Here is a 23,112-nt window from a genome sequence, read left to right as displayed (position 1 = left end):
GAAAAACGGTTTTAAGGGACAAAATCCCCCACCAAAATTTTGAAATTTGAGGCCTAAAAGGCAAGAAGAAGTGTACCGAATTGAATGAAACTGTGCACAGATATTGTAGACGTAAATTGAGATAATTGGGTTTCGTATTTTCCTTTTAAAAAACGGTTGCGTATATCACGGACCTTTTAAACTGTTGATTACGAAATGTCAAAAGTGCAAATAATTATACGTCAGAGGTTCTTAAAGAGTATGGAGAATTGCAACGAAACCTCGTATAGGGACAATTCTCAAAACAATAAACGAAACGTGTTTTAATTTGTGCGGAAAACAGTATTGGGGCCTAGGCCTTCTCAGAAAAAAAGTAAATATTACCGTAATAGCGCAGAAAGTAGTGGACCAAAGCAAATGAAATTGTGGGTAGACATTTTAGAGACCCTATGTAAAATAAGGTCTTTCGTGTTTCTGAAGTATCCCTATCCATTTGGATTCAAATTTGGCACATCAACAGCAAACAGGAAATTAATCGACACGTGTTTTTGTTTATGCGGAAAAACATTGTAAGGGTTAAAGGTGCCTCCTGAAATGCTATAAAATACACTATACTGTTTGTGCTTGTTGATCTGCCAAATTTGAAGAAATCAGATGGAGACACTTGTGAAACACGAAAGGCCTACTTTTCGTATCCAATATCTACATACAATTTCATTCACTTCGATTCACTTCTTCTTGGCTTTCGGGCTTCAACTTTCAAAACATTGGGTGGGAGTTTTTGCACCCTATAACCCTTTTTTCGCAGAAAATAAAAAACCCGTGTTCATTTATTTTTTGCATATTGTCCATACACAAAGTTTCGTTGCAATTCTTCATGTAAATTTAGGCACTTCTGACATACTGTTACTAGCACTTTTGATATTTCATGAGAAAAGGTTTGGGGGGGTCCGCGCCCCACCCATCCATTCTTTCTAGAAAAACACGAAACCCGTATTCCCTCATTTTTCGTCTACAATATTTGTGCACGATTTCATTCATTTCGGTCCACTTCTTCTTGCCTTTCGGGCGACAACTTTCAAAATTTTGGGTGGGGGGCTTTTGTCCCCTAAAACCGTTTTTCCCCAGAAAATAAAAAAAACACGTATTTACTTATTTTATGTGTAGCATCTGCCTGCCAAATTTTTATCAAAATTCGAGTGTTACACTTGGGAAGTGTTACTTGTGTAGCTTCTTACTTCTAAAGGAAATTTTGAAATAGAGATTTATTCCGCAATTTTCTTTTCGATAAAACAAATATATGTTGAGATATTCAGAAAAAACGTAAACGCCTGAAAACTAAATGGCCACCATTCTTTGCTTTCATTAATAATTTTACAAAAATACAGTTTTAGCTTCGCAGAAATACAGTTGTAGCTTCGTTGGTTAAGGAATTCACCTCCCAAAATGATAAACAACCCTTTGAAGAGCATACTCTCTCTTCATTTGCGGACAACATTGCCTCCGCATGGTCATGTTAATCTTGTATTTGGTTTGAGACTTTGCAATGGATATCTTAAATGTACTGTGCTGTACCGAGAAAATTAATATGAAAGCAAAAGTATATACTATATTTGCATAAGAAGTAACACTGAAATAAAAATGCAAGACAAGTTAACAATTCTGGTTTGTCATACAACTCACTAATTATGTAGAAACGTCTGCCGAAGTTACACACTATCAATAGTCTACAAATAGAAACCAGACTTGTGGTTAACCTGAAAAGATACGTATATTCTACACGAAATGTTCCAACTTTCATCTTATATTTGTCAATCACTTTTCACAATGTTGCAGCCAAGAATGTGACTGTTTAAGAGTATTATCTTTGGACACTAAGAATATATTTCACACATGTGTATTTTTCTATTCTCAGTATTTCTTCAAAGATACCTGACTCATAATTTTTCACTTTTCTAACACAAGGGTTTGAATACCTAATATTTAACTTACTCAAATTTAAACTCCATTAATTTTAGTTACCGGTACTTATTTTAGAACTATTTCATTCACAACATGAAAATTTTAGATGTCATGTTAGCAGTTATTACAGCAACATACTTCACACTACAACCTTTCCTTCACTCCTGTCGTTCGGCCATGTTGTTTTCAGGCGTTTACGTTTTTCTGAATATCTCAGCATTATTTGTTCTATCAAAATGAAAATTGCGGAATAAATCTCTATTAAAATTTCCTTTAGAAATAACAAGCTACTGAGTCATAATGTTATATGAATCACTTTTACTCTTCTAATAGAAACAAACCCTTGACACCCAAGCGTTACCGGACCAAATGTTCTTTGGACGAAATGTGCTTTGAACTAAACTTCCCTGGACGAAATGTCCTTTGGACCAATTGTATTTTGGACGAATTGTCTTTTGGACCAAATGTCTTTGGATTAAATGTCTCTGGACGAAATGTTCTTTGGACGAAATATCTTTGGACTAAAAGGGTGGCCACCGGGTGGGCCAGTGTGAGTCACGGTGAGTGGTGTTTCGCAGTAGGTCACGTCCTTTTGACCCAGGATCCACTGATCCACTCACAAATATTGACCCATTTCACCCACTTACCAACCGACCCACTGACCCACTCCATCTTTGATTTTAACACGTCTTGTTTCATTTAAAAGACGAAACATACATCCACATAATTTTTTCGTCGATTGCGAAGGTTGGCTTAATATCATAATTGTAATGGTAATTTCTTCTAAAGGTGAGAAATTGATATGATTAAAAAGCCCATCTTGACGTGGGTACAAATTACCTTCCAAAATTATTAGAAACGCTTTCTCACCCGGAAAATTATGAATTCGACAAATATTTAACTAATTTTTGAGATTTTATTTTTAGCTCTCCCAGGCCATCATCCTGTGAAGATGGGGATGATTTTGGATGTAACCTCCATTGGGGTCAGCACTATCCATCTCAACGACCGAGAAAATTATGGATAAAACACTAAAATCAGTCGTTTTACATTATTTTTACATGTCACACCTTCCAACTTCCGTAACTTCATACTACTACAATATTTTCTTCTTAGATTGAAAGTAATATATCCCCCAAGTTTAGTAAAGATTGCCCCAGACATTCCAGAACTACGCTCTCCTTATTAGATGTGCTGGGGGATCTTACTCTTACTGGAAGTTGAACTTAAACTTAAAGGTCATCAGAACTGCTCCCAATGAACTTGGCGACCACGAAAGATATGGGTTGTATACTAACATTGGTTATTTTCAATTATTTCTACATGTCACAAATTTCACAAACTCCTTCATTGTGTTAATGAGGGTTTCACTTACATGGCATCTGAAGTTACAATCTTTACCTAAGAGACCCCCAAAATTATAGATTCGACACTAATGTAGGTCTTTTTTTATAATTTTGATGTCAGTCCCTTTCATTCCTCCTAGGACAGCAAACGGATACTGCCACTGCTAGGACTAAATTTGGTCTTAAATGGCATTCTTAAATTTCTACCAATTAATTTAGCGAACAGTGCTGCATTTAGAAGCTCGGCGTCCCTACGCACGTTTGCTCTCGGCGCCCCCAATAAGTACACATTTCTCCGTCCCTTGATCCCTAAATTACAAATAAAACTTAATTCGAATATGCTTAATTAGTGAATTTGTTGCAGTTAAATACTCACTAGATGCTACAGCTACAATTACGTAACAAAAAAGAAATGGGAAACATGTTCTGAATTATTTTCAGATTTCTTATGCTATCATTAAATATATTAGAATAGTAAAAGAGGACTGCTCATGAAATAGTATATTTGCTCTCGATTTTTTTAACTTTTTCATACGAAAAAAAAATAAAATTTTAAACTTTGCGCTCTTCAAAAATGTTGCCTTCTAGGCACGGGCCTGGTTGGACTAATGGGAAATGCGGCACTGAAAACTTACGCTTCGACTCTAATTTTGGTTGATTTCGATATTTTTTTGTCGCTACGTAACCACCCTGGGTGCTAATGGGAGCTTAATTGGACTTGAATTGAAAGTAGAACTTTTTACCTAAGCGACCACGAAACTATGGATTCGATACTAATATCGATCCTTTTCTAGCATTTTTGATATATATCCCGACAGTACTCTTTTCCAGATTGTAAGAAATATGGTTAAAATTGCTCTAGGCATATCAGAATTATGTCGAAACACACACATAGATCCATTTTCATATATATAAATACAGAGTGAGCGAGCGAGAAAGTGAGAGAGAGCGATCAAAGGCATCACCACTTCCACATTGCAAAAGCATATATCAGGTTTTGAATTGAAAATCTATGTAAAGACCTTCTGCTGTGGCATGCTTCATAAGGACAATTCCAATCTGCTCACGTGACCTTTGGGGTTCATGAATTTCTTGCGAGCGTTCCGACTTTGGATTCTCTGTTTATACCCTCTTTTTATGCCTCGGATAATTTTTCACGAATATCAATGACATGCTGTAATACGAATGTTCAGAAGTAACCCCTATATGACAAATAGCTGCAAATAAATACACTACATAATTTATTTAATGCGATGATATTATTTTCTTAATTTGTATTTAACATTCACATATATCATAGAATACCAACGTACTATGAACACCTGTTATATTTTAAACATAATAATCGCTATGTTCTGCAATGATTGTATGTTATATATATACAACTGACGTATTTTAATGTAATTATTTTATATAATTTTTCATACATTGCGGAAAATAGAATTTCATAAAAATACATTGACTCAGATGGGAATCGAACCCCTGAGCTAACACAAGCGCTCAACGAATAATACTTCTAGCGATATATAGCTGTATTTAAGATAATAATTACATTCATATCCACTGCAAATGCTGTTTTTGTTCTACTTTGACTTTTATTTTAGTACTCAGGAGAGAATAATGTTCTATGTCTTAACTTTCACCATTCATTTACATATGGAAAGATTCGTTTACGTATCTAAATATTCCATTAAGTATGGAGAGCAAAATGACAAACAAACATGTGCTGGCATTAATACAGTTTCGAAATATTGTATCATTAAGTATTTCAATCAATGTTGCTTTTCTATATATAATTGGTAACAAGTCTTATTATATTTAAAAGAAGAAAAACACATCTGCAAGACTTTTCCCGATTGCAAAGGTTGGCTTCGAGGTTCGAACCTGGTTTACTTTTTTCCCCAAGGTACCCGAAGTTGGACTTAAAAAATTTTTGCCTCGAAACAGCAATAAAGAATGCGCTCAACCTTTTTGAGACAAGGTGTACCATGTCTTGGTGGTCATTTTGAAAACGGTGACCCATATGAACAATCTTTTGCAACAGCACTCTTTAGTTTTTAAAGATATGTGGAAGAGATATCATTCACCCCATGTTTCCATTTACAATTTTGAAGTTTCGCCCTGGGCCCCCATGAAGGGTAGCCCTGGGAGTCTCCGCGACAATATCAATCGATGTGCCACATGACATTTCCTGTTTGAGTTTCTGTTCGGTTCATTTATGTTCAACCGTTTTCATATTAGTGGTACTGCACGTTTTACTGTATATGATAGAAGCAACATGTCTTGGAGGCCATTTTGAATACAGTGCCCGATATGAAAGATCTTTTGCCACAACGCTTTTTAGTTTTTCAAGATCTATCGAACGAGGTACCACTGACTCCTTGCCTCCATTTAAAATTAAAGTTGGGCCCCGGAAACCCATGCAGGCGGACCTGGGTGGCACCGCGACCATATTATATATATATATATATATATATATATATATATATATATATATATATATGTAGAGAGAGAGAGAGAGAGAGAGAGAGAGATTAAGAGGGAGAGGGAGGGAAAGAGACAGAGAGAGAGAATTCTTTTCGCATCAGCAGTGGATTTTGTTTCGGGAGAGGCTTGAGGAACGAGTGAGAAACATTTGCGCTGTACGTGCAATGCAAAAAAATATCACAAATTTATTTCGGGAGGGGTTTGAGCCCGATAACCACCCCCTAAATACGCCCATGTACATCAGTCAACCGTTCTTATATTATCTAACACAGCAACGAAACAAATTTTGAGTGAAGGAAATTTTAGTATTTATCTATATCAATATTCGAGACGAGACCGAGACTTTCGAGACTGACCTAAGTCTCGTCTCGGTCTCGTCTCGATCTATAGAGGTCTGTCTCGGTCTCGGTCTCGTCTCGGTATTTAAAAGTCCGTCTCGGTCTCGGTCTCGTCTCGGTATATAAAAGTCCGTCTCGGTCTCGGTACCATCCCTAGTGATAAATCTACTAGGACTGAGAGGTTTTCGAAAAATCCAGTTGTGGAATGTTAAGGGTTCCAAGACTAACTCTTTTAAAGTTTTAACCGATTCTCTGCACTTACCTGTAGATAACACTCCAGAAAATGTGTGGCACACTGACCAATCTTACAGCAATATGACTTCTCTTCTGAGCAATCAGTAAATGTGTCCACTGCTGCCAGTCATCCAAGGACTAGCTCAGGAGATTAATGCTGCCGGAAGTAGGAACGAAAAACACAGTCCTGATTGGTTGGCGTTATCCATTTCTTGCCACTTGCATTCAAATAGCAGAAATCAAACGATTGTTGTTGTCAATCTTCGTGGCCGAGTGGGTGTTCGTATCAAGCCGCCGTAGAGACAACACGGGTGATAAGGTGCTTACACAGTGTATAGTGGACCATATATGCGTTAGGTGTATTTTATTGCTTTCATTTCTATATCGAAGCAATTCAACTCAATTAGGAGTTCTACTCCGTACTCTAAATTATTGCCGTTTCGGCGTAGTGTCGGTGTATCAGTACCAAAGAGAATATGGAATATACAAAAGATTTTTAATTTAAACTGGAATTTGACAAGAAGTTTCGTGCAGTTCGACCAATCCCACTGAAAATCTATCATTGGATGAACTCCACTTTCCCAGGTATTTTTGATCACATCAGTGCCATGCAGTAAATAGTGTCTTTTTATTTTTCTAAAATTCAAAACGCAACAAGAATACCATGTCTCTGCAGGTCAGGCCACTAGTAAGGTCCCATTCACTCATTGAAATAAGGAAGTGAGTTTAGTTCGAATCAGTAGTAATAAAATGTATGTTCTGCGCCACTGACCCTCTACTCACTTTCTCAATCCCGCCTGAAGCAGACAACGAATTTGCCAGTGCCGCCTGACACACTATGCCGGACGAAACAGGGACGATACGAGAAATTGAGCATCTTACACCGTGAACCCACGGTCTTTTACGACCTCCATTTTAGGGGTGTATTCATTCCCCTTTATGAGCACTTTTTAGGGGGTGTACTCGTTCTCTTTTATGAGTACTTTTTAGGGGTGGACTCGTTCCCTTTTATGGGCACTTTTTCCAACCCCTATTTGACCATAGCATAGACTATGAACACATATAGCAGAGCAGATAATACGAAACATAGCAGGGATGTATTCATTCCCTTTTATGATCACTTTCTTTCCACACCTATTTTAACATAACAGAAATAGCAGACAATGAGCACATTATAGCAAACACTATCAAAATTACTTTCCTTCAACCCCTATCTTCCAACGGCCTATTTAACATAACAGAGGTGAACTCGTTTTCAACCCATACTTTACCATAGCAGAAATTATACATAGAAGACGGTCCTTTACGACCTCCATTTTAGGAGTGTATTCATTCTCTTTTATGAGCATATTTTCCAACCCTTATTTTAACATAGCAGAAATTACACTGGGACTACGAACACACATCTGAGCAGATAATACATAAGATTCGTTCCACCCCTATTTAAACATAGTCCATTTTAGGGGTGGACTCATTCCCTTTTATGAGCACTTTTCAACCCCTATTTTAACATAACAGAAATGACATAAGAATACGTAACATAGCAGAGCTAATAAAAGACTATGGCTTATTTTTCAACCCTTATAAGACTATGTAACATAGCAGGGGTGTACTCATTCCAACCCTTATTTTAACATAACAGAAATAGCAGACAATGAACACATTATAGCAAAGACTATCAACATTATTTTTCTCAACCCCTATTTTAACATAGAAGAAATTACGAACACACAGTATAAGACTCGTTCCACCCCTATTTGAACATAGCACAGCATTTACCATAACAGAAGACTACGAAGGGGTGGACTCGTTTCCAACCCCTATTCGAACTAAGAATAGAGAATACATAAAACTATTCCAACCCCTATTTTAACATAACGAACATAGAATAAGATTCATTCTCTTTTATGAGAATATTTTTTTTTCAACATAACAGACAATGAGGAGTTGGCCTATTTTTCCATGTTGGGACTAGCGCTGTTGGTAATTATAAATCAGCCCAACAGATGGCAGTAAAATACAGACAGAAAATAATGGTTGATAGTTTTTGCTAATAGATGGCATTGCCGGCAGATAGGAGAAAAGAATGATTGATTAATAATTCTGCTAAATATCATTTTATTCAGAGATTTTTTTGTCTTTTCAATTGTAGCGCAATTGGTAAAGGCAGCAATCTAAAGAACAGAAATTCGGTCGATAATATAGATTCGAATCCTGTTCGGAGCCGTAATAATTTATAACTTTGGCCGGGTTATAAAGGATTACATCTCCATAGATTGTTGAATAAAAAAAAACTCTATCTCTCAATTGGGAGACGAAGAGCTCCAATGCCGTGCCATAGCAGGGGGTTTCAGTGCCATAGTTGCAACCTGGCCCCCAGGCAATCATCCGCCATTTATGAGAGATAGCGTTTCTCCGAGAGGAGTTTTGCTAAAATGTACAATAATTAATTAGGAAAAAAGACATTTTATTATAGTATAGTTACAAAAATAAGGGACAGAGAGAGCGGCTTTGATTCATTAGATGCTGTAAACAGTGAACGTTAAGAATAATAGCTTATTAGAAAAAACACTACTTGGCGTTCTATAGTTGGAAGTCCCAATTTGATTCATTAAAAATGCTATAAACAGTGAACGTTAAGAATAATAGCTTATTAGAAAAAACACTACTTGGCGTTCTATAGTTGGAAGCCCCAAACATTACTTGGTGATCTACAGCGTTAAGAATAATACGCTATTAGAAAAAAAAACACTATTTGGTATTCTATAGTTGGAAGAGATCACATTAACGATAAAATATGGATTCAAAGCAACAATGTGGTATGTCTAATAATTGGATTACAAAGACAAATTATGGCAGACATATGAAACGTATTCATTCATTATCATTATCAAGTAATATTGTGAGAAGACAAAAAAACTAATCAGGGGGTAAAGACTGCATTCGAGCGTACCCTTAGAACTTATATTTTACCAGATGAAAATACTGAATATTATTTATGTGACACACCAACGTTTTTAAAGCGTATTAAGCCGCAATGTGAATCAATTATAAAAGAAGCTTTGAGTATTGATCATTTAGTTAAAATCAATTGCAGTTTAACAACAAGATTTATACAACCTTCATCACCAGATGTTATAACAAGCTTTCCTGTTCTATCCGGATATCAAGTAATCCAACCGGTTGATGATATCAGCAAAAAACTGGATGAAATATTCCAGGACTTATGTCACTTTCAAGAGGAAAGATGTATTCAGAAATCAGGCTGGAGTCTATGTTTTGAACCGGAACATAAATTAAAAATTTGTATTGATAAATATATTCCATTGAGAGCATCAAGTTATATAGGACATTTGCCAGATTGCATTAAAGCTAAAAAATGCGTACTTAATATAAAATATAATGATAATCATTGTTTTGTATGGTGTGTATTAGCAGCGTTACATCCAATTTCACGACAAAATCATCCTGGTCGTGTGTCTTGCTATGTTCAATATCAAAATGAACTCAAAGGTATATTTGAAGGAATAGAGTTTCCTAGTGCATTAAAAGATATTGATAAGTTCGAGAAACAATATTATGAGCATACTCAAAAGACTATTTCGGTAAACGTATTATATGTGACAATAATATTTATCAATTACGTGTAAGTGATGTTAGCGAACAATGTGATTTACGTATTGATCTGTTATACTTGACTCACGAAGATGGTCGAAAACATTATTGTTAGTTCGAGATTTTTCATGTTTAGTTCAAAGTCAATTAACGCGTCATATGCGTAAACCATATATCTGTCGACGACGTTTTCAATTCTTCAATACACAAATTAAATTAGATAATCACTTGAAGCTATGTACAAAGCATAAAGTATCACGAATCGAAATGCCTAATTTTGATGAAATACTTAAATTTAATAAACTTGTGACCACTTTAAAATTGGATGCAATATTTATAGCAGATTTTGAAAGCATTTTGAAACCAATTAACGGTTCTGATAATAATCCTGATATATCGTATAGCCGTCCTATTCAGCATCATGAGCGTTGCAGTTTTGCTTACAAAAGTGTGCTGGAGTGATAATACACCAACGAAACCTATACTTTACAGACGAAAAAAAAGACAATGATCGATCTGCATCCGATGAATTTTTGTTTCGCGTAGAAAATGAATTATACAATATTATTCAACGGATTCACGATAAAAAACAAATGGACATATTGACATTTGAAGAAGAAGAAATGTATAAGAAAACCACTGAATGTCCTCTATGTTGTAAGCAATTTACATATGAAAATTATAAAGTTAAACACCACAGCCACCTGACAGGTACATATATTAGTCCTTTATGTAATAATAGCAACTTACAAGTAAAACGGCAAAATAATTTCGTGTCTATATTCTTTAATAATTTATCAGGATATGACAGTCATTTATTTGTAAAAAAAATTAGGGTGTATGTCTGGAAAGATCAATGTAATACCACAAACTGAAGAACGATATATATTATTTTCAAAATACTTCACTTTTGGCAATCAAACTGTAGAGATTCGCTTTTTAGATATGTATCGATTTCTGCCGTATAGTCTGGAGGCTCTGTCATCAAAATTGGCAGCAGATCAAATGAAATTTACTACATCTTTCTTTGGGGTTGAGAAAATTGATTTAATCACTCGTAAGGGGGTATTTCCTTACGAATATATTACATCACTTAATAAATTTGAAGAAGAGGAATTACCCCCGAAGGAAGCGTTTCATAATACTTTAACTGGTGTTATAAGTAATGAAGATTATTCGTACGCTCTCGCATTATGATATAGATTTGATTGCAAAACACTGGGTGATTATCATGACCACTATTTTTTAAGAGACGTATTACTTACTGCTGATATTTTCAATAATTTTTGAGATGAGTGTATACTAACGTATCAGATCGATCCAGCACACATGTTTACAACACCTGGATTAGCATGGAATGCTATGTTAAAATTTACTAATATTGAACTTGAATTGCTTTCAGACATAGATATGTATATGTTTTATATTTGAATATTCGTTGGGGAATCACACAATGTTGCCAAAGATATGCAAATAGTATTGAAAATGATTCTCGTATTGTGTATTTTGACGTAAATAATCTGTATGGATTTGCAATGGCGGACTATTTACCATATGGAGGATTTCATTGGGATATGTATCCTGAACAATATACTGTAGGAGATATCTTAAGTTGGTGTATAGATAAGGAAGAAGGGTGTTTTCTTGAAGAATATTTGATATATCCAAAACATTTACATGAGATACATAGTGATTTTCCGATGGCGCCCGAAAAGAAAAATAAAAAGTTAATGTTAACCCTAGATAATAAATCCCATTATGTGGTTCTCTACCGACTTTTACAATTTTACATTTTACAAGGTCTTAAACTTACAAAAAATCATAAAATTTTATTGTTTAAACAGGCTCAATGATTAAAATCACGTATTGAACATAACACAAAATTACGAGCACAAGCCACTACATCTTTTGGTAAAGATTTTTATAAACTTATGAAAAACTCACCCTACGGTAAAACAATGGAAAATGAAAGAAATAGGGTTGACATTCAATTGGTATCCGATCGACTGAAAGCTCAGAAACTTTTAGCATCACCTCGTTTAAAATCTAGAGTTATTTATAACGAGGATTTGGTAATGTTTAACATGGGGCGTTCGAAAATTATGTTAAACAAACATATTTATTTTGATGTTGCAATTTTAGAATTATCGAAACTTCCAATGTATAACTTTCATTACAATGTAATGAAAGTAAAATATGGTGATAACATCAAAATTATGTACACAGATACAGACAGTTTCACTTACCAGATATTTACAGGTAATTTATACAATGATATGAAAGAAATGTCTGATTATTTTGATACTTCTAATCATTATTTTGATTATCCGGAAAATCATGCTTTATATAGCACAAAAATAAGCAAGTTTTAGGTAAAATGAAAGATGAAGTAGGGGGACTCCCCATTATAGAATATTTTAGGTTACGTGCTAAAGTATATGCAATTCGCACTGAATCTGATAAAGAAATAAAAAAAATAAGGGTATAAGAAAAAATGTGATAGGTATGATTTCTATCGAAGATTTTAAGGATTGCTTAAACAATAATCGAACTATTAGAAAGAAACAAGCACAGTTTCAATCTAAAAAACATGAAATCTTTACAGTATCTGTTAATAAAATTGCTTTAGAACCTCATGATGACAAGCTTTGTATTCTTAATTGTAACATTCATACATTGCCATGGTGACATTATCAGTTACCATTGAAATATTGTGATAAGTGTAAAATGTAAAATAAAATCTTTTTTTAAAGAAAGTTTTTCAATGGAAACGGCATAATGATAATCAATGTAAAATATGTAAATAATATTTTTACGAGAAATATATAGAAGTGATGTATTATCAGGATGAAAGAAAAAATATTGTAAATGAATTACGTAAATCTGCTAGAAATCACTATGCTAGAATTCCTGTTATTACCAAAGGTATTCACGATTTATGGCAGGCAGATCTTGTAGAAATGAATAGTGGGAAATTAAAAGGTCTAGCAAAAATTAATAAAAATTATAAATATTCATTAACTGTCATAGATACATTTAGTAAGAAAGCATGGGCGGTGCATGTGAAACAAAAAACTGGTGAACATGTTGCCAAAGGTTTTGAGTCGATTTTAAACAAAAATCAGATAAGTCCTAATTATCTACAGACGAATAGAGGCAAATAATTCTACAACACATACTTTACTCAATTAATGAAAAAATATAATATTAAGTATTATTCTACATATACTGAAATAAAAGCTAGTATTGTCGAAAGATTTAACAAAACATTGCGTAATTTAATTTGGAAACGCTTTACTTTACAAGGTAATTATAAATGGGTCGATATATTACCAGAATTACTAAAACAATATAATCATACTGAACATAGCAATATCAAAATGAGACCTGCAGATGTAACCAAAAAAACATAAAGAGGTTTTATTATCAACCGTGTATTGTAAAAAATTAGCTTCCTTTAAAGGAAAACCAAAATTTAGAGTGAATGATTATGTTAGAATAAGTAAGGCGAAGAAGCAATTTCAAAGAGGATTTACTCGTAATTGGACGACTGAAATCTTTCAAATAGCTAAAGTATTCTTGACAAATCCACCGACCTACCACTTAAAAGATAGCAAGCAACAACCTATACATGGACGTTTTTACGAACAGGAATTAAAGAAAACCAAATATCCTCATACGTATTTGATTGAAAAAGTGTTGCGGAAGAAAAATAATAAGGCCTATGTGAAATGGTTAGATTTTCCAAAAAGTGAAAATTCTTGGATTGATTTAAATCATACTCTATTGTAAAAAAAAAAGAAAAGTCAAGAATTTATAGGTGAATCATATCGTCACAAGTATTTCTTGCAGATTTTATAATTTCAAAAGCTGAATTTTATATTTCAAGTTCTAGCAACACTGTAAATTTTCGTTGCTTAGTTAAATTATCATCATCATCACGAGGTTTATCAGTATCACAAGTAAAAAGTATATTAAATCCAATTTCTTCTTCAACAAACGCTGTGTTTTTATGTAAAGGAGAAAATAAAGCAAAATATTTAAAAACGTATTTAAAATAAATGTGATATATCTGTAATATATATATATATATATATATATATATATATATATATATATATATATATATATATATATATATATCGAGAGAGAGAGAGAGAGAGAATATGGAATGGAAAATTCCTTTTACATGTATGGTAGCAGGTCCTACACGCTGTGGAAAATCATATTTTGTTAAAACATTTCTTGACCATTATAGTAAGTTATATTAAAATATTGTATGGTGTTAAGGTGAATGGCAGCTTTTGTATGATACTGTTTCAGACTGCACGTTTAAAGAAGGTATACCTCAAAATAATGAATTTCAAGCACACGAGGGTCCACATCTTGTAATTATTGATGATTTAATGCGTGAGTGTGACCATCAGAGTTTAGATATTTTTACTAAGGGTGGCCATCATAGAAATATAAGTGTAATTTTTATAACACAATATTTTTCATCAACAAAAGGGAATGCGGGATATTTCGTTAAATTGTCATTATATTGTTCGTTTTAAAAATCCTAGAGACCAAGCTCAAATGAATTATCTGGCACGACAATTGTATCCAGGTAATACAAAATTTATTGAAGAAGCATATCAACATGCAACTCGAATTGCACATGGCTATTTACTTTTTGATTTAAAACAAAATACTCCTGATGAGCAGTGAGTTCGAACAAATATCTTTCCAACAGATTCTTTTAATTATGTTTATGTGCCTCTAAAAAATAATTGCAATATGGTTTATATTCTAACAACTATTTGTGCTTTAATAGCCCGAAAAAAATGATTAGTAAGGAAAATGCACATTTCTTAAAACTTTTAGCAAAGTCAAAACCAAAAGCACGTAAGGCAATTTTACAAAATGCAGATCCTGATTTAAATCGCTCTATTTGTGAATGTTAGTATAACGTATTACAGGGAAGTGTTCCATTAAATGAAACAGAGATAAATAAATTAAAAATATATAAAAAGGAATTGATATATTTGGTACAAAAAGGTCCGTCATTAAAACAAAAGAAAAAACGAATAATTATACAAAAAGGTGGTTTTCTTACTGCATTGCTTGCACCTATTTTAGGAGGTATACTATCTAGTTTAATTAAATAATTATGCAAAAGCACAAAAATTTATTTTAATCTCATCAGAAAAATTACATCATTTTGAAACGATATCTAATCTTGATGAAATGAAAGAAATTTTAAATAATAAAAGTTTAAATGCAGAAGAAAAATGGATAAGATATAGAGAAGTCTTAGAAAAATATTTAAATACAATTCAAAAACCGACAGCAGTTACAACAACAGCAACTACTACTACTAGTACTACTATTGATAAAGAGGAGGAGGAAGAAGACGAGGAGGAGGAGGAGGATGAAATAATATCTACTCTCCCTGAAATTTGTAAACGTAAAGCAAGACCTTTATTACGTAAATTGAAACAAAATCCTAATATTCAATGGGACGATAATGGAAATGTGAATATTAATAATAAATTAACTCCAGGTGCAAATATAGTGGATTTGATATCCGATTTTTTTAGATGTCGTAAGAAAAATATTTCAGTTGCCGGTTGGAAACCTTTTGCTACATTATTAGCAAAAGCCAATATACCCTTAGAGTACATTGGTAGTCCTCAACGAATAGATTATATAAGAAAACTAACAGAGGACTATGATGATGATGAGAACGAAGAGGATGGTCCTCCACCCCGTAAACGCAAATGGTGTATTTATAAGCAATAATACTAATAATCTATTGTAACCTATTGATATTTTTGAGTATGTAGAAAGAAAGATGAATGATCCGTACTAATTATTATTAGACTAATCAAGCAGGAGGTGGTCATAACGTGTATAAAGGTACAGCATATCAAGAAGGTTATGGCATTGGTAGTTTTCTAGGTGGTTTATTGCGTACTGTATTTCCTTTATTAAAACAAGGTGCAAAAACTGTTGGTAAAGAGTTGATACGTACAGGAATTAATGTAGCAAGATATGTGCTAGAGAATAATAGACCTATTCAAGAGTCTTTGCAAGATCGATGGCAAGAAGCTAAAACAAATTTAAAAAACAAAGCTCAAAATAAATTAAATCAGGTGTTGGAAGGATCTGGAAGAATAAGAAAGAAAGTTCATTTTAGTGGTGTAAAACGGATAAGAAGATCCAAAGATACTTTTGATTGATTATGGAGCAAAGTGATCTTACACTTCCTGGCAATAGTTCTATGGAATATTTTCCTCAAAATACTCGTGCTTGTTATACTAGTAAATTATATCATCCTATTGTACTGGAGAAGGGAGTGTGGGAAACCGCTGCTGTTGAAGTACATTATACAAATCATTTCAGAATGTTTCCAAATATACAAATAATATTTATTACCGTATCATGAATACAAAAAACTGGAACATAACTCAAATCTTACCAGGCCACTATTATCATGTTGATGATATTCTATCTCAAATTAATCATAAAAGTGATGTATTAAATTTACAATTAAAAGTCAAAGCACCTGTAAAACGAATTGAGGTTAATAGATTAATAAAAGATCAAGAGAAGCATATAGAAGTACGCCTATTTCCTGAACTAGCCAGAATACTAGGTTTTGATCATATTCAACAGGAAAATATTGCATTTGTGCATCATGCTCGTTATCCACCTGATTTACAAAAAGCGCTACCTACACTTATGTATATTTACAGTGATATTGTAGAACCACAAATTGTAAGTGACATCATAGCTCCATTGTTACGTATTATAAATACAAACATTACAGAGCATGGTATTAATAATGTACATATTTTTGACAATCCTCATTATGTGCCCGTGGAACGTAAACAATTTGATCAAATTATTACCGATTTAAGAGATAGTACACGTAATCCACTTCCTTTCCAATATGGCAGTGTATGTGTAAGATTACATTTTCGTAGACGTAATAGAGTATTGTAAATTTTACCATGTGTGAATATTAATAGTAAGAAAAATGCATTGTGAGAGTATGAAATCAGAATTAGATTTATTTGCTGGTTTACCCACGCAAACTAGTATTATAGTATTATAGGTAATAAAATAGTTCCATATAAGCGTGTGGCTTTAATATCTGATAATCTCCAGTACAATTGGATTTGTTGTCCCCGGTCATGGGGATGACTATATGGACTTACCGCATACAATGTTATATATTAAAGGTAAAATTACTAAATCAGATGGTTCTAATTTAACTTCTGCCGGTAAGAAAATTGGTCCTGTAAATGATTTTCTCAATGCAATGTTCAGTGAAGTGTAATTATATTTTAATAATCAACTTATTTCCTACTCTTCACATACATATCCATATCGATCGTATATTGAAAAACTACTAAATTATAAAGCTAATGCTAAATCAACGCATCTTCAAACATCAATGTGGTTTAAAGATACTGCAGGGCATATGAACAGTGTGGCCGATGCTAATTTAGGATTTAAACTACATTTTCTTCTCACTACTTTAAGTCAGTCATTTGAATTATTGGGTTATATTCATGCTAATATTTTCAATCAATAGAAATTTTTACTGAATGGTGTACAACTGCGTATTAAACTAATTTCAGCTAAACCTATATTTTGTCTAATGGGTGACGCAGATGATGATGGAAAAGTTGTTATTACAGATGCAACATTGCTTGTGAAAAAGATTGATGTATCCCGAGCAGTTACAATAGCACAAAATAAAGTATTACAAAATCCTAAATTTAGAATAAAATATCCTCTAACAAAAGTGCAGGTGAAGACAGAAACTCTGCCACAAGGAATTATGGATACTACACTTCCAGATCTGTTTTCAGGCATAGTGCCTAAACGTATTATTATTGGTTTTGTTACTAATGCTGCTTTCAATGGTACTTATCAAACAAATCCGTTCAACTATCAACATTTTAGTATGTCGTTTTTTACACTGTATGTTGATGGATCGCCTGTGCAATCAAAACTAAAACAACCTGATTTTAATAATAAGCTATATATACAAGCATATTTTACGTTATTTACAGGTTCAGGTATTCATTATTGTAATCAAAGTAATGATATTTCACTTACCGAATATCCTAATATTTATACCCTACTGGTGTTTGATTTAACTCCCGATTCTAGTGCTAGTGCTGCATTTCATACTAGTCCACAACGGCAAGGAAGTGTACGTTTAGAGGTTTATTTTAAAGAAGCACTGACATCTCCTGTAACAGCAATTATTTATGGTGAATTCTCTTCAGAATTAGAAATTGATTTCCAGAGAAAAATAAATATTAGTTAATTTAGACATGTTAAATACAATTGAACTTTATGAAGCATTACAACAAAATTTGCTTAAAGATCATTTTATTGGTGTATATGCGGCAGATGAGTTACCTTTCTTTATTCATACATTTCCAGCCGCCATAATTATAAATACTGATTCTAGTGATAAGCCTGGTGAGCATTGGGTTGCCTTTTATATATCTAATATGTTTGCGGGAGAGTATTTCGATAGCTATGGTATACCTCCCTATATACAACATCATATAAGGTTTTTAAAACGAAACTGTCTGTATTATACATGGAATAATAGACGTATTCAAGGTGATTTATCACAATTTTGTGGACATTACTGTTTTTTATATCTAGCATGTCGTGCATCTGGTTATTCACTGCAAGATTTCTTAAACAAATTCTCACTCACTACTATTGATGCTAATGATAATATGCTTTATTCATTTATGAGAGTATGATGATGTTATTTTTTAAATTCCGGCATTTCCGATCCCAAGCCCTGGATGGGAAAGAAGGAGGGTTGGGGGTTGCTACCCCCGTAAAAGAAAATAATCTCTGCTATGTTAACATAAGCGTGGAAAAATAAGTCATACTCTTTTATTAGTTCTGCTATGTTTCAATAGGGGGGAAACGAATTTTATGTAATCTCTGCTATGTTGTAAAAAAAAATGCTCAAAAAGGGAATGAATCTTATTCTATGTTCGTTATATTAAAATAGGGGTTGGAGTAGATTTATGTATTCTATGCTAAGTTCGAATAGGGGTTGGAAACCAGTCCAACCCTTCGTAGTCTTCTGTTATGGTAAATGCTGTGCTATGTTCAAATAGGGGTGGAATGAATCTTATGCTGTTTGTTCGTAATCTTAATATAGAGGTTGAAAAAAGTAATGTTGATAGTCTTTGCTATAATGTGCTCATTGTCTGCTATTTCTGTTATGTTAAAATAAGGGTTGGAATGAGTACACCCCTGCTATGTTACATAGTCTTATAAGGGTTGAAAAATAAGCCATAGTCTTTTATTAGCTCTGCTATGTTACGTATTCTTATGCCATTTCTGTTATGTTAAAATAGGGGTTGAAAAAGTGCTCATAAAAGAGAATAAGTCCACCGCTAAAATGGACTAAGTTTAAATAGGGGTGGAATGAATCTTATGTATTATCTGCTCAGATGTATGTTCGTAGTCAGAGTGTAATTTCTGCTATGTTAAAATAAGGGTTGGAAAATATGCTCATAAAAGAGAATGAATACACTCCTAAAATGGAGGTCGTAAAAGACCTTCTTCTATGTGTAATTTCTGCTATGGTAAAATAGGGGTTGAAAAAAGTGCTCATTAAAGGGAACGAGTCCACCCCTAAAAGTGCTCATAAAAGAGAACGAGTACACCCCCTAAAAGTTCTCATAAAAGGAAAGAAATTCACCCCTAAAATGGAGGTCGTAAAAGACCGTGGGTGTATGGTTCATTGTGCTCGATTTCTCGTATTATCCCTTTTTTGTCCGGCAGAGTTTGTCAGGCGGCACTGGGAAATTCGTTGTCTGCTTCAGGCGGGACTGAGAAAGTGGGTAGAGGGTCAGTGGCGCAGAACATACATTTTATTACTACTCGAATCATTTCCGCCCCAGATCCGACTACCCTCCTTCGTTTGTTTGAGTTCCCAATCGAGGCACCGAACAACTTATTGAGTGAGGCTCTTAGTGCATATGGTTCAGCGATTAAAATAGAAGATCAGAAATGAGCCCCCACTTATCCACCTGCTATTAAACCTGGAACTCGCCATGTACATATTAAACTGACATCTAATGTTCCATCCCGACTTCCAGTCCATGGTTATAAAGTAGGAGTATCATACAGTGGACAACCAATTACATGTTTTAGCTGCCAGAGCTCTACGCACACAGTAGCAAACTGTGTACTGAAAGGGGGGCTCAAACCCGGGGGAGCGAGTTGTAACCCGACCTCTTCCCCGTCAATTCCTCGCATGACAGAACTCTGAAAAGTGACTCCTATGACATCTTACAAATTAGCCCCACCGGTTATGTCTACGAAATCTGGTGACCAAAAAGATTATTTTGGGCATCGACCCTCGGTACCAGATCCAAAGGAATTCCCTACACTTACAATAAAGTCGATAGAGAAAGTGAAGGAAGATAGTCAACTTCAGTAGGAGGGGGCACCTGACCTCCGGTAGATGAAAAATCGCCTTTTTTCCAGGTTCTCCTGAGAGCAAGGACTCAATTGTTTAGTGTCTCACGATACGCTATGACCCACTCACCGTCAACCCACGGTCTTTTACGACCTCCATTTTAGGGGTGTATTTGTTCCCTTTTATGAGCCCTTTATAAGGGGGTGTATTCGTTCTCTTTTATGGCCACGTTTTCCACCCCTACTTTAAGATAGCAGATAATACATATGATTACGAACAAATTCTCCAACTCTTATTTAAATATAGCAGAGAATACATGGAGTCTACGTACATAGCAGAGCTAATAACAAAGCATAGCTAATAAAAGAGTATGGCTTATTTTTAACCCCTAATTTAACATAGCAGAAATTACAAAAGACTACGAACATAGCAGTAGGGTTGTATTTGTTCTCTTTTATGAGCACTTTTCCAACCCAAATATAATTTAGCAGAACCTTCCCTCTATTTACGGGGGTAGCTACACCCAACCCTCCTTCTTTCTCATCCCGGGCTTGGGACCGGCAATGGCGGAGTAAAAAGGTTAGGCTATTCATTTTGTAGACATTTTAGTAGTTTAAGAAAAACGACACCATTTAACGTCTGTTTATTCACACACATATATATATAATCTCGTGCAAGTCACCATCACACATCTGGTTTACGGAGAACTTAATCTCGCGCCAGTGACCATCATACATAGACGGTTTACCGAGAATTTAATCTCGCGCCAGTGACCATCACCATACTCTCATAAATGAATAAATCATAATATCATTAATATCAATAGTGGTAAGTGAGAATTTGTTTAAGAAATCGCGTAGTGAATAACCAGACGCACGGCATGCTAGATATAGAAAACAATAATTTCCACAAAATTGAGATAAATCACTTTGAATTCGTCTATTATTCCATGTATAATACAGACAGTTTCGTTTTAAAAACCTTGTATGATGATGTATATAAGGTGGTATACCATAGCTACCGAAATACTCCCCCACACGCATATTAGATATATAAACAGCAACCAAATGTTCACCAGGCTTATCACTAGAATGTGTATTTATTATTATGGCTGCTGGAAACAGCGGTAGCTCATCTGCAGCATATACTCCAATAAAATGATCTGTAGGCAAATTTTGTTGAAGCGCCTCATAAAGTTCAAGTGTATTTAACATTTTTATTTAATTAATATATATTTTTCTCTGAAAATCAATTTCTAATTCTGAGGAGAATTCACCGTAAATAATTGCCGTTGCAGAAGATCGCAGTGCTTCTTTAAAATGAACCCCTAAACGTACACTTCCTTGCCGTTGTGGACTAGTATGAAATGCAGCACTAGCACTAGAATCGGGAGTTAAATCAAACACCAGTAGGGTATAAATATTAGGATATTCGGTAAGTGAAATATCATTACTTTGATTACAATAATGAATACCTGAACCTGTAAATAACGTGGAATATGCCTGTATATATAGCTTATTATCAATATCAGGTTGTAGTGGTTTGGATAGTACAGGCACTCCATCAACATTCAATGTAAAAAATGACATATTAAAATGCTGAAAATTGAACGGATTTTTCTGATAAGTACCACTGAAAGCAGTATTACTAAATAACCCAATAACAATTCGTTTAGGCACTATGCCGGAAAACAGATCTGGAAGTGTAGTATCCATAATTCCTTGTGGCAGAGTGTCTGTCTTCACTTGCACTTTTGTTATGGGATTTTGTATGGGATTATGGGATTTAGGATTTTGTAATACTTTATTTTGTGCTATTGTAACTGCTCGGGATACATCAATCTTTTTCACAAGCAATGTTGCATCTGTAATTACAACTTTTCCATCAGCATCTGTGTCACCCATTAGACAAAATGTAGGTTTCGCTGGAATTAGTTTAATACGCAGTTGTACACCATTCAGTAAAAAATTCTATTGATTGAAAATGTCAGCATGAATATAACCCAATAATTCAAATGACTGACTTAAAGTAGTGAGAAGAAAACGTAGTTTAAGTCCTAAATTAGCATCGGCCACACTGTTCGTATGCCCTGCAGTATCTTTAAACCACATTGATGTTTGAAGATGCGTTGATTTAGCATTAGCTTTATAATTTAGTAGTTTTTCAATATACGATCGATATGGATATGTATGTGAAGAGTAGGAAATAAGTTGATTATTCAAATATAATTGCACTTCACTGAACATTGCATTGAGAAAATCATTTACAGGCCCGATTATCTATCGGCAGAAGTTAAATTAGAACCATCTGATTTAGTAATTTTACCTTTAATATATAACATTGTGTGGGTAAGTCTATATAGTCATCTTCATGAACGGGGACTACAAATTCTATTGGTGCATTATCAGATATCGAAGCCACCGGCTTATATGGAACTTTTTATTACCTATAATACTGGCCTGAGTGGGTAAACTAGCAAATAAATCTAATTCTGATTTCATACACTCACACTGCATTTTCGTTTCTTACTATTAATATTGACACATGGTAAAATTTACAATACCGTATTACGTTTGCGAGAATGTAATTTTACACATACACTGCCATGTTGGAAGGGAAGTGGATTACCAGCACTATCTCCTAAATCAATAATAATTTTATCAAATTGTTTACGTTGCACGGGGAA

Source organism: Thermobia domestica, chromosome 1, assembly GCF_964235325.1.
Source record: "Thermobia domestica chromosome 1, izTheDome1.hap1.1, whole genome shotgun sequence".
NCBI lineage: Eukaryota > Metazoa > Arthropoda > Insecta > Zygentoma > Lepismatidae > Thermobia > Thermobia domestica.
The sequence above is the reverse complement of the archived record's forward strand: the minus strand, read 5'-3'. Positions refer to the sequence as shown.